The 13,085-nt window shown below is 41.6% G+C and overlaps 1 protein-coding gene and 1 non-coding gene across 2 annotated transcripts in view; both read left to right on the forward strand.

Moving 5' to 3' along the window:
• The first annotated feature begins 646 nt into the window (after window positions 1–646).
• Window positions 647–13,085, forward strand: part of MTHFD1L (methylenetetrahydrofolate dehydrogenase (NADP+ dependent) 1 like) — a 254,772-nt gene continuing 242,333 nt past the window's right edge. Inside the window, exon 1 of the mRNA XM_023548014.2 lies at window positions 647–771. The gene's annotated coding sequence lies outside the window, so the exon portion shown is untranslated. The remainder of the gene's footprint in view (window positions 772–13,085) is intronic.
• Window positions 1,270–1,391, forward strand: LOC111750462 (small nucleolar RNA SNORA11). Its single transcript, XR_002785595.1, has one exon. It is a non-coding gene; the product is annotated as a small nucleolar RNA SNORA11 (small nucleolar RNA).

Consider the following 13,085-nt stretch of genomic DNA (forward strand, 5'->3'; position numbering starts at 1 on the left):
TGCGTATTTGCCTTTTCTGTATGTTTCATACAAATGGAGTCATACAATATGTGGTCCTCACAAGCCTTTTTAAACATGACTATTATTGCGGAGTGGCAACTGTCACTAGGGTGGCAGAGTTCCTCCTCAGAGCTTCCTGAGGGCAGGCACTGGAAAGTCTCCTCTTTGTGACCAGTGTGGTTGGTGTTCAGTAGTGGTGGTCACCTACTGTCCGTTGAATGAGTGGTCTTCATTTTATGAACGAGGCAAATAAGCCTCCCAGGGCTTATATGACTTGCTTGAGAATGTAAAGGCAGTAGGTGAATGGTGATTCAAGTCTGGTCTCTGCTGTTTAGTTGCTGTACAAAACAGAACTTCTGTGAAGCTGTTTCCTCACTGGAGGGATGGGGCGCGGGGAGTGGGTTCGCTGGAGTAGGGGCGCGAATGTTTGGTGCTAGCTCGGTGCCGGGCCCCACGTGCGCCCCGGCCTCTGCCTCCTTTGCAACCGCGCTGGGCTCGTCCCCGGCCGCAAAGAGGCGGCTCTGCGGGTCAGGGATGGGGACAGGACGGGAGGAAGAGGGATTGGAGAGGCGGGGCCCGTGGCCCGGATGGTGGCTTCCCGGGGCTTCCCGGGGAGTGCAGTTTGCGATCCTGCACGCAGCCGCCTCTTTGAGTGGAAAAGCGGCTTTTACATCATCTTTTCTGGAGAAGTTAAGATGGGGCGGGCCACAGGGTAACCAGCAGGATGAGGCCCGAGGATGGGGGATGACCCCTGTCGGCATCAGCACACGGGTGGGCGCTGCTTTATTTCTGAAATTCTCCGGAACGCAGAAGCAACCGGTGGCAGCGCCGAGGCAGGCGCCTGAGGGCGGGAGGAAGAGTCTTTATCAGGAGCTTCAAGGACAGGCTGCCCCGGGCTGCGGAGGAGCAGAGCGCGTTGGCCTGGGCTGGAGGCGATGGGAAGGCCGGGGCCCGCCTCCCCTCAAACTAGGATTCCTCGTGCCAGCGTCCACTTGCATCGGGCAGGCTGTTAACCCCTATCACTTTCACATCTTTTCCTTTTTCTTTCTAACATTCATCATAAATAATTGCCTTTTTTGGCCTCTAGTTTCCAAGACTCTTCATGATGTAGTTGATGCCAGAGGAATCTTTTTTCAGTTACCTTTTATCCTTTCTGAATGTTGCATTTATTTACATTTACTTTCAACCTCTTTAGGTTTTTTTTTTTTTTAATTGGGGCAAAATACACATAAAATTTGCCATTGTAAATTGTGCAATTCAGTAGCATTAAGACCATGCTTGAGGGGCCTGAAGAATGGCTCTGTTTACATACAACACAACCAACAGGAATTCCGGTTCATTGTGACGGGGGCACACCTTGTGGCCTTCCTGTGAACAGTTGCCCTACACATGAGAAAAATAAAAAAACAATCACCACTATCTAGTTCTAGAACTTTCTTATCGCCTCAAAGGAAACCAATTAAGCACTCTTCCTTTACCCCTTTTCCTGCAAGATCATTAGTTTTAAAGAGTGTGTACTGCTCAGGAGGGTCACCTTAGTGGTTAGGGTCTTAAGGCAGCAGGAGCCAAATCCACCACCCCATCTCCTGTTTTCTGCGTAGCATTCATCACCACCTGAAACCTTCTTTTTCCTTTATTGATTTTCTCATTTATCATTGTTCCTTCGCCTGGAATGGAAGCTCCATGAGGCAAGGTCTTATTGCTCTTGTTCACTGCTGGATCCTCGGCACTGGGGAGAGTGCCTGGCATAGGGTAGGAACTTGTGAAATGGTTGTTGAATGAATGTATCACAATTTGGGGTCATCTGGGTTTCATTCACACATGCTCTTTCAGTTTGAAGCCATGGCTGCCTTAGACATGAGTAGAGTGGTCAGTAGCGGGGGTCTTAGCCATCTAGTGCTGCTATAACGGAAATACCACAAGTGGATGGCTTTAACAAAGAGAAGTTTATTCTCTCACAGTCTAGTAGGCTACAAGTCCAAAGTCAGGGCGCCAGCTCCAGGGAAGCCTTTCTTTCTCTGTCAGCTCCAGAGGAAGGTCTTTGTCATTGATCTTCCCCTGGCCAAAGAGCTTCTCAGTACAGGGGCCCCGGGTTCAAAGGATGTGCTGTGCTCCTGGTGCTTCATTCTTGGTGGTGTGAGGTCCCCATGTCTCTCTGCTTGCTTCTCTCTTTTATATATCAAGAGAGATTAGTTTAAGACACAATGTAATCTTGTAGATCTCATCAACATAAGCGCTGCTAATCCATCTCATTAACATCACAGGATTTACAACACACAGGAAAATCACATAACAAAATGATGGACAATCATTTTTGACAATACTGGGAATCATGGATCAGCCAAGTGGACACATATTTTGGGGGGACACAATTCAATCCATTAGAGGGGGACTTCTGGAGACCAAGAGCCTGGGTTAGCATCCTGCTGCACTGGGTTATCAATCTTAATTCTCTCATGGAATGAGGAAATAACACCTACCTCACAGGGTTACGCTGGGTGTTACTCTCCGCTGCTAACCGAACAGTGGTTCCAGTACACCCAGAGGCATTCAGAAGACAGATCTAGTGATCTACTTCTGAAAAATTAGCCATTGAAAACCCTATGGCTCGTGGTTCTACTCTGACACACACAGTACTCCACGAGCCAGAATCAACTGGACAACTGACCCTTACCTCAAAGGGTTATGGTAAGGATTAAATGAGAGAACATAGAGAAAATGCATAGCCCAGGAACTGCTACGTGCTAAGCCATCAACAGGTTTTGTCTTTGTATTTTTTTTTTTTTTTACAATACTTTAAACTAGCAGTCAGCAAATCTTATCTATAAAAGGCCAGATAGTAAATATCTTGAGTTTTGTGGGTCAAGAAGCAAAATCGAAGAGATTACGTAGGTACTTATATGTCTTAGTCATCTAGTGCTGCTATAACTGAAATACCACAAGCGCATGGCTTTAACAAAGAGTTTATTCTCTCACAGTCCAGTAGGCTAGAAGTCCAAATTCTGGAAACTGGCTCCAGTGGAAGGCCTTCTCTGTCGGCTCTGGAGGAAAGTCCTTGTCATCAGTCTTCCCCTGGTCTGGGAGCATCTCAGCACAGGAACCTCAGGTCCAAAGGACGCGCTCTGCTCCCAGTGCTGCTTTCTTGGTGGTATGAGGTCCCCACGTCTCTCTGCTCACTTTTCTCTTTTATATCTCAAAAGAGATTGGCTTAAGACACTACCTAATCTTGTAGACCTCATCAATATAACTGCTGCTAATCCGTCTTATTACTTCATAGGGATAGGATTTACAACATACAGGAAAATCGCATAAAACCATGGACAATCACATAAAATGGTGAACAATAACACATTACTGAGAGCCACGGCCCAGCTAAGTTAACATATTTTAGGGGACAGAATTCAATCCATGACAATGACCTAGCCAAGTTGATATTTTGGGGGGACACAATTCAATCTATGACATTATATAACAAGAAAAAAAGAAATTTCCACTTTTTTATTGATGAAATTCAAAATTTTATTTGTGGACACATTTAAGTTTCATATAATTTTCACATGCCACAAAATATTAATTTTTTTCAGCCATTTAAAACATAAAAGCCTTTGTTACATTATGGGTCATATAAAAACAGACTGTGGACCCTAGTTTGCTGATTCTTGTTCTAAACTAGAAAAAAGTGTATCAGTTAATTATTGCTTCATAGAATTATAGTTAAGAATCAGGTGCCTTGGTCTGCAGTATGACCTTACCACTTATTAGCTGTGAGAGCTTGGGCAAGCTGTTTGATCTCAGTTTCTTCACATGTAAAATGGAAACCATGATATCACCGACCTTATAAGGCTGTTATGGATTGTTGCTGTACTGCAGTGATACTATGAAGCATATTTTGATATCTCCAAAACTACAATGCATCATTCAATTGATTGTGTCTTACAATTACTGTTGGCCAGGTGGCAGTCATGGCCAATTTGTCATTGCCTGGGCCTGTCAGAACTTGGTCATAGCCAGGCATCTTGTGGTGCCTTTCAATTGAGTTATGTGTGTCATTTAACACAAGTCTCAGCCCTGAGATTTCCCCAGGCCCTGGGGGAAATTGGGGAGGTTGGTCTGGCTAAAAGACACTTGCAGTAGACATCCAGGAACCTAAGTATATTAGTTCTTGGTTTATTTCACGGACATGTAGCTGAAAAGTTAAAGTAGCTCACCGGGTCTTTCTTCTGAGATGGCTTTTAGCAGACTCAAACCTCCAGCCTTTCCATGAGCAGCCAGTAGCATTGTTTTCACCACCCAGGGACTCCCTCTGTCCTCTTACTGCACTGTTATATTCGTAACTCATTAGGGTTTATAAACTGTATTCACCAGCGGATATGTGAGGATAAACTAATAGAAACCCTGGACATAGGCTTTTTAAGTTTTATTTGGATCTTGCAGAGCCTCTCCCCTCAGACCTGCTTGTCCTGTTGCCACATGTTTGGGCAGCAGAGTTTTCCTGAGGAGGAAGACAGCCCAGAGATGAAGGTGAGGTTTCCAAGGAGTCACACCAATCCTTCCAACTGTTCCCAGTCAGAATGGAAGTTGACAAGGCAATTATTCTAGCCCAGGGCAGGAAAATCTCTAACTAGAAACATTTATGCTACTTTTTAGGTTTATCAAGCCTGGTGAATCCTTTGTTTCATGCTTTGCTTGTGTCTCTGATTATACTGAGTAACCCCAAAGAACAAAATGCTACACATGGAACAAGTTGGGGGGGGGGGAGGGCTAGTTTATTTTATTAGTTTAGCTGGTTAGTGCTAAGCTAACCAGCTTTCCCCGCACCTCTATTTTCTAGCACTCACCCCACTATTTTTAACTATTGTGATTACTTTTTTAACTATTGTGAAATATCTATAGATGTGTTTCCTTCATTTTATTGAGCAGTGGGCAAGACCATGAGTTTCTGGGAAAATTGCTGCTGTCGGTATGAATGTGCTTAGTGCTCAAGGGTAGCTTTGGGGCAGGAAAAAACCTACGTACAATGATTATAAAAAAGCCGATGAGGCATTGTAGTAGCTCTCTTTTCCAGATAAGGAAAATGAGATTGAGAGACACAAATTGCTCACGCTTAAAGGCCTTCTGAGTCCAAGTCCAGGCCTGGGTCCCCACTCTTAGTGACTCAGAACTACCTGGACTCCTTGTTAAAATGCACATTCCTGGGCCCCACCAAGAAGTCTTTGTACCAAGCTCCCCAGATGATCCTTATGCACACTGCTAAGAACCACTTGGACTCACACTCTAGTGTCTCTTAGCACTAGCCAAAAATAAGGACCCAATATGGCTGTGCGGACAGTTGTGAATGCCCAGGAAACAGCACAGCACCTGACTCCGGCCTGCATTATCTGACAGATGGATTTGAGTGGACTTTTAGAAGTGATTTGTAAACTTTCATACAGGGTCTCATGTATTCAACACAACAATAGTTATTTCACTGGAAGGTAAGCGCTCAATTTTTTTTTTTTGGAGGGAAGAGAAGTACTGTTCTGTACTTTGATTGTGGTACTGGTGACAGGACTTAATATATTTGTCAAAACTCATACTGCTGCACATTCCAAAAGCAAACTACCATTTTTCAACTTAAAAATTTATACACGTAATGGATGATGATTGCAGAAAAAAAAAAAAAAAGCAAAATGAGTAAAGAAATCACTCAGTCTTCCCTTTGCGAAAGAATCCCTGTTAATGTTCTAGGATGCGACTTCTGTATAAGCTGGTTTGTCTGCATTTATGTTGTATAAAACTACCACCACTATGGACATATTACTTTACACCCTGCACTTCAAACAAGCGATAAGCTGATTGCCTCTCCTCCTGTGGACTAAATTTTTCTGAGCAATTTATTGGCAGTGCAATATTGTGATGTGTAGCCAGGCATTTATTGAAAACTCCTTGTACACTGACACAGTTTCCAGTCTTTAAGTATTTCCTGTATCACCACTATCAATGGACACTATTAAGGTGTCCAGGGATTTCCACGGGATGACTCTTAAAGGGGAATTGATAGGCCTATGAGAAGACTAATAGGAATGCTTCTGCATCTAAGGCCACCATTTCCTAGGCTCCTTATGAGGAACAATGTCTCTGGACAAACCTCCAGGCCCTGCAGCAAGTATGTTCCCCAGGTAGAGCAGAAGCCACCTATCCAGACCAGACTACCAATTCCATCCTCAGCTCCTGGTCTGGCACATTCTCCTGGATCCATAAATTACCAAAAGTAGGAGTCTATTTGAAAATACAGGCTGTGGGGCTGTGCTGGACAGAAGCTCCATTGCTGCTAGGTCAGGGAATGAATCTACGTGGTCTCCCAAGAGGAGCCCTCCTTCCACAAAAACCTGCCTCTCACAGTGCCATTTGTGAAGGGCATTTTTGTGGTATGATGAGAGTTTGGCTTAAAAATCTCTGTGCAAATGAAAGGGACTGGTCAGCGGGTGGGAGAGAGACGCTGATGAAGAGTGAGCTAATTATATCAGGTGGACACTTGAGATTGTGTTGGCAACTCTTGTCTGGAGGGGGGATGGGAGGACAGAGAGAGAGGGAAGCCGGCAAAATTGTCAAGAAAGGAGAGACTGAAAGGGCTGACTCAAGAGAGGGAGAGCAAGTGGGAGTAGGGAGTGAGATGTATGTAAACTTATATGTGACAGACTGATTGGATTTGTAAACGTTCACTTCAAGCTTAATAAAAGTTATTAAAAAAAAAAAAAAAAAGGAAACACCCTGCAAAAAAAAAAAAAAAAAAAAAAGGAATGAAGTCCTGATATATGCTAGAACATGGGTAAACCTTGAAACCATTATGCTAAGAGATAGAAGCCAGTCAAAAAAGACCACATTCTGTATGATTTCATTTTGATGAAATGCCCAGAATAGGCAAATATACAGAGTTAGGAAGTAGATGAATTACAAAAAAAAAAAATTTTTTTTTTTTTTTAGAGGCTGGGTGGGTGGTAGTGTTGGAGAATGGAAAGCAACTACTAATGGCTGTTGGAGGAAAAAGTTCTAAAATTATATTGGGGTGATGATTGCACAACCCTGCCAATATACTAAAAAACATTGAATTGTATACTTAAAATAAGTGAAATATATATGAATTATATTCAGTAAAGCTGTTATTAAAGATATTAAGAAGGTGAAATTTTAGAACGCAATACAACTTATTATTGTTATTACTACTACCATTAAAGGTTATGTGGAGGTTTTAATGGAAAAAAAAAAAAAAATCTCTGTGCAGTTTCCTCATCAGAAAACAAGGGACCATAGTAGTTCTGGAGGATAAATGAGAGTAGCAAAAAAGTTTTCGGTACAAAACTACATATACAGTGTAATACAGATTCTGTAAGAAAACATTGCCATGCATTCAAAAAAGGCTAAAAGGAAATACCCAAAATAACAAGAGAAGTGGGATACTGAGTGATTTTTTAAAAATTTTCCTTATAATTTTCTATTAAATTCAAATTTTCAACAATGAGAAGATGCTACATCATAATGTGAGAAGTATAAAAAGCTTAAAAACATAGTTGATGAAAAAAAAGCACATTTCAAGACACCCAAGGGTTGATGACATTTTGTAATAAAGAATTTATATATAACAGAATCAAAATAATTATGATCCTTATTTGAAGTCAAGTGCTACAACTGAAAGGGTACTATACTTACAGTCACAGAGTCTTTCCATGTGTGAGGTCTCATAGAGGTTAAGTAAGAACAGATGCTGAGGGCTTTTCTTGGGTTTTACATTCATAGGATCAATCCACTGTAAAATATTCCACATTTTCCAGGAATTTCAAAAGACTTGTAGATGTTTCTGTGTTCCATATGTACGCATATTTTCTCAAGTGTGATTTCTCACATATTCAGTACAGGTAATTAGTAAAGGCTTTCAAGTATGGGAGAATCCTCACATCTTGGGAAGTACAGAGGGGAAAATAAAAAGTTTCCCTTATCACATTCCTTATACTACATGGTTATTGAAAAGTTGAGAGATAACCAAAAGTTTTCCAACATTATATTACTTACATATATATTGTTTCTTCTGTGTGTTCCTTCTCACATAATCTTCAAAAAGCTGAGAAAACTGAAGAGCTTCCCTCATTCCATACATATATAAAGGCCTCACCACTGTAAGTTCCAGTGACTAGTGAGATTTGAGGAAAAACTAAAAGCTTTCCCATATTCCTTACATTCATTAAGTTTCTCTCCACTATAAGATGTTATACGCGTAGGGAAGTATGAGGAGAGACTAAAAGGCTTTCCCCCACTCCTTACATTCATAAGTCCTCTCTCCACTGTAAGATCTTAAATGTGTAGTGAGTAATGAGGAATGATTAGAAGCTTTCTCTCATTCCTTACATTCATAAGGCTTCTCTCCACTGCGAGTTATTATGTATTTAGTGAGGGCTGAAGATGAGCTATAGGGTTTTCCCCAATCCTTACATTTATAACGTTTCTCTTCAATAAGAGTTTTCACAATAGGTCTTAGGAAAGAGGGACAATGGCTAGCTTCTCCACATGGCTTAAGCTGGTAATGTTTGTACCCAATGTGAGATCTGACGTGATGTTTAAATGATGAATGATCCATGAAGGCTTTTCCACATTCACAGTGTTCATAAGAATTTACTCCAGCAGGAATTCTTTTGAACCTAGTAGGATTTGCAGTCTGGCTGAAAGTTTTTCCACACTGATTACCTTCTTCACTTTTCTTTACTTTCTCATCTTTACTTTCATATAGGCTCTCTATATCTTCTGTTAAAAATACGAAGCATGTTGTTAGAATTATGTTTGTTACCATTTCACAATTACCATAACACAGTGAATGTGTGTATTTTCTGCCTTGAGTTGTCTCATACCACATAAATTGAATCATCTCACAAAGGGCACTACCATGACTGTCAGAGTCTTTCTAAATAATGGGGCTTTCAGATAACTGGATACAAGTGAACTATGTTTCAGATACCAATATCTGAGTCACACTTATGGAAATAATGTGTTGTGAAAATTATGTGAACTCACAATTTTAGAACTAGTTGTATATACATATATATACACACACATACATATTATACACACACAGGCAAATGCCATGACACCTTAAGACTCTATCCTGAAGGACTCCTGACTGTTATGTGAAAGATACTCACCTCGCCTGCCTCCCCGGTTGTGATTTTCACGGCCATGGACCTTCAGAGATTTTTCTCAACATGGAGGACCAACAGTCCTTCTTCATGAATTGCACTATTATGTGTTCACTGGATAATTTTTATCCATTATTATCCTGTTGAGAAACTGACCAAATAAATTTTCAGTAGAATTTCACAATATAAAACAAAACAGTAAGGTAATTTTATGAGGAAAAACGCATCTGTGAGGAAGGAAATACTGTGAGGCATATGGCAGTTCTAGGACTTAAACAACTGTCAGTAGGTTAAAAAAATTTACCAAGAAATAATTCCATGATGATTGAGAGTGATGGTGACATAATATGGTATAACTAGGAGAGCAAAATAGAAAGGTACTGCAAAAAATGCATGTGCTTAAAGGTGATATTATAAAAGGAAACGGGAAGTTGTTTTTTTTTTTTTTTTCTTTTTTTTGCCACAAACACAAGAAGGCATGAGAAGATGGCTAAAAAATCAAAAAAGTCAGCTCAGGTATATGTGGATGTTCAAATTACTCAAACCAAAAGAGATTTTTTTTTTTTAGTTGACTTCTTCAAATGTCATTCCATCGCAGCAGGGCTGGTCCTTCGAAGGATTCTTGCCTTCCTGTTGCTCCCTGACACAGTGGCTCTGTGTAAGTCCCATCTCCGCTCTCCTCAGATCTTTCCCTGGAATCTCAGGGAGAAAAACTAGTGTGCTTCACATGGTGCTCATGGAGAAAGGGAAATAATGAGAGAAGACAGAGGAGCACATATCCCTGACACTGCACCAGTACGCTGGTCTCCAGGTTCTCTACACAGATAGGTGTGAGTTTATTTGCAGCAAAATAATCGCCTAAAATTTGCAATAAACACTGTAGAACTGTAAAAAAAGATGTTCTAAACCACAGATCTCTCTTTGCCCCAAACTGACCCCTGAAGTCAATGCTCACACTTACAACACTTAAAGAGTCTAAAGATTTTTAACCACAAAAGCAAAAGTCAATTTAACACACAGATTTTTATTTTCATGGGGAAGCCACTACAGTCTAAGCCCCATGAAAGCAGTGACAACATCTGTCATGTCTGTCAAAATGTTCCAATTGCTCACCCCAAATCTTCTAAGAAAGTCGATGAGTACAATATATTTATTCGCTAGAGAGATAATTTTTTTTTTTTTAGAGAGGTAAAAAAAAAGGAAGCCACCCTTACCTGAGTCCAGGTTCCTGAAGGTTTCCACCATCACGTCTCTGTAGTTTCCTCTGAGAAAAATCCAGCAAAGCCCACTCTTCCTAGATAAATTCCACAGCCACGTCCTCAAAGACTACTGAGTCCTAAAACATAACACAATTTCTGGATCACAGTGTACCTACCATCTTCCTCAATGTATGCAAAAGGATGGGTGAAGTTATCAGTTCAGGGGAACTGCGAATTCACAGGAAGGTCATACAAGGTTCCTTCTGCGTCCTACTCTACACTTTGGCCATCAGCCTCATGCCTTTGTTGACTACATTTACCTCTTGGCTGTTTGCATCTTATGTCATAGACTGAAAAATATTTCTAACACACTGAACTTATCTCTCCACAGTTTGACTGTGACACATTCCGGTGTTATTTGTCTCTATATTTTTAGTCCAGAGCAGCCAGGACACATAGCAAAAGGGAGAGAAATCCTCAACAAATGAATGACCTATATACACATTCAGATCTTCATTTCTTTGTGGAAAAAAATAAATTTCACCTCCTTCCATTAGATCCACCAGAACACGCAGTAAAACATGAAGTACAAGGTGAAAGCAGGATGGAATACTAACAAATAGGAAACACTGAGGGACTTGAAGCTTTTCCTTGGGAGACCCAAAGGCCTACACAAACAAAGTAGCAACACAGCCTGAGCTGTCTGTATCTTGTTCAGGACCACTTGCCAAAAAGAGGATAATGTTACTGAGAATTAAGAATTTTTACATGTCTTTCACATCTTTTTTCAATAACTCAGCAGTTGCACTGTCATCCCATCTGGCCATTTCATGGAGTCAGGCAAGGGGATTAGAACGTTAAACACAGCTCAAGTGAGAGACGGGAGTCATGAGAATACAGATCTCCCCACAATTCTCAAGATTTCAATCCTGAATGCTACTGAACATCATTTGTGACCATCCCCCTCAACAAACATACAGAGACACCCACACAAATACACGCTAATGTTATAGGATGAAAAAGAGCCCTATTTCTACAAAGGCCAAAATCATGGTCTTGTATTTGCTGACTATGAAGAATAGGTTAAGACTTGCATTTTATAAGTAAGTTAGTAGAGGATCAGGGGATTTACCAGTTTATCTGCCCATGAATCCTAAGAAACTTATACACCAGTCCTCTGGAGGTTCCACATCAAAATTTTCTCACATGAGAAGCCCCTGGAAGAATACAAGTTTGAGTATCTAACCTGCACATGCATGACAATCTGAACTTTGTTTGACCACTGGAACCTCCTGGGGTATACGGTCTTGTGAAAGATCATAATCTTGAGAAATATCTTCAACCCATTAACTTTCACATGCAGTGAGGAGAGAAAAGGCTGCCACACAGCACTTCTGAAGCTAAAATTACTCTGAACAACAGAGCAGCTGTAGAATAGGAAGGCTCCCCTTGTCAAGGCAGGGGTGAATGAGCTGCCTAAGTCATCTTTAACCATGAAACAGAACCAAAATTCAGGTCTCCTGGACTGCAGTGGGCCAGGTTACATATTTTAAAGCCATGAAAACCCCTGACATCCATTACTACAATATGTAAAGTATAAAACGTTCCATTTATCGAGCAAAACTACAAAATGTGAAACGTTCGCAAAAAGCTTTTGACACACTAGCTCATTTATTTCTCATAATGACTGTAATTAATGGAATTATGTCCCCCCCAAAATGTGTGTATCACTTCAGCTGGGCCATGATTTCCCTATTGTGTGATATTCCTTTATCACACAATATCCTTTATCCTGCCTCTATGATGTTAATGAGGGAGGATGGGCCTGCAGTTGTGTTAGTGAGGCAGGACTCCACCTACAAGATTGAATTGTGTCTTGAGGCAATCTCTTCAGATATAAAAGAAAATAGTGAGCTGATGCCCTAAATTTGGATTTTAGCCTACTTTACTGTGAGAGAATAAATTTCTCTGTTAAAGCCATCCACTTGGGGTATTCCTGTTATAGCAGCAATAGAAACTAAAACAGAATTTGGTACCAAGAGAGTGGGGTGCTGCTCTAACAGATACCTAAAATGCGGAAGCGGTTCTGAAACTATGAATCGATAGAGGAGCAGCAGCGACAGGTGGCCAGCAGCAGCAGAGGACCAGCGGGAGCAGCAGTGAACCAGCAGCAGCAGAACCAGGAGAACATTGCCAGACAGTACCAGACAGCCAACCCACTGAGTGACGAAGTTGAAGGCCTGTGTGCAGGAGGCTTCCTGACAGAGTGGGGTGCCTCCAGGCACATATAGGTGGAGCTACAGAGCTTTGGAACACTTGCCACAGCAGGGCTGATGTGGGGGTGAGGTCCAAGGGCTAAGAGACCAAGAAACCAGGAAGCAGAAGCTGAAAAGACAAGAAACACAGGAAGCCAAGCTGCCTCAGTCTCAAAACGTACGGCCTTGACCTCTGGAGTTTGAAACGGTGGAGCCATGGCCTCTGGTATTCCTAAGGGTGGAGCTGCCACTCAGATGGACTAGGAGAATTGTGCGCCTAAAGCTGAGGGAGTAGAGTTGCTGTCCCAATGGGACTGGAAGGCAGAGCTGAAGCCCAGAGCCGAGAGGCCTCCAGTCAGAACTTGGAGAGTATGGCCAATACCTAGAGTCTGGAGGGTAGGACTACTGTGTAAACTGTCTCAGAGAACAGAGGGTGATTTTCAGAGCTTTGAGAGCTAATGTAATGTGTT

The sequence above is a fragment of the Loxodonta africana genome, chromosome 1 (genome assembly GCF_030014295.1).
Source record: "Loxodonta africana isolate mLoxAfr1 chromosome 1, mLoxAfr1.hap2, whole genome shotgun sequence".
Taxonomy (NCBI): Eukaryota; Metazoa; Chordata; class Mammalia; order Proboscidea; family Elephantidae; genus Loxodonta; species Loxodonta africana.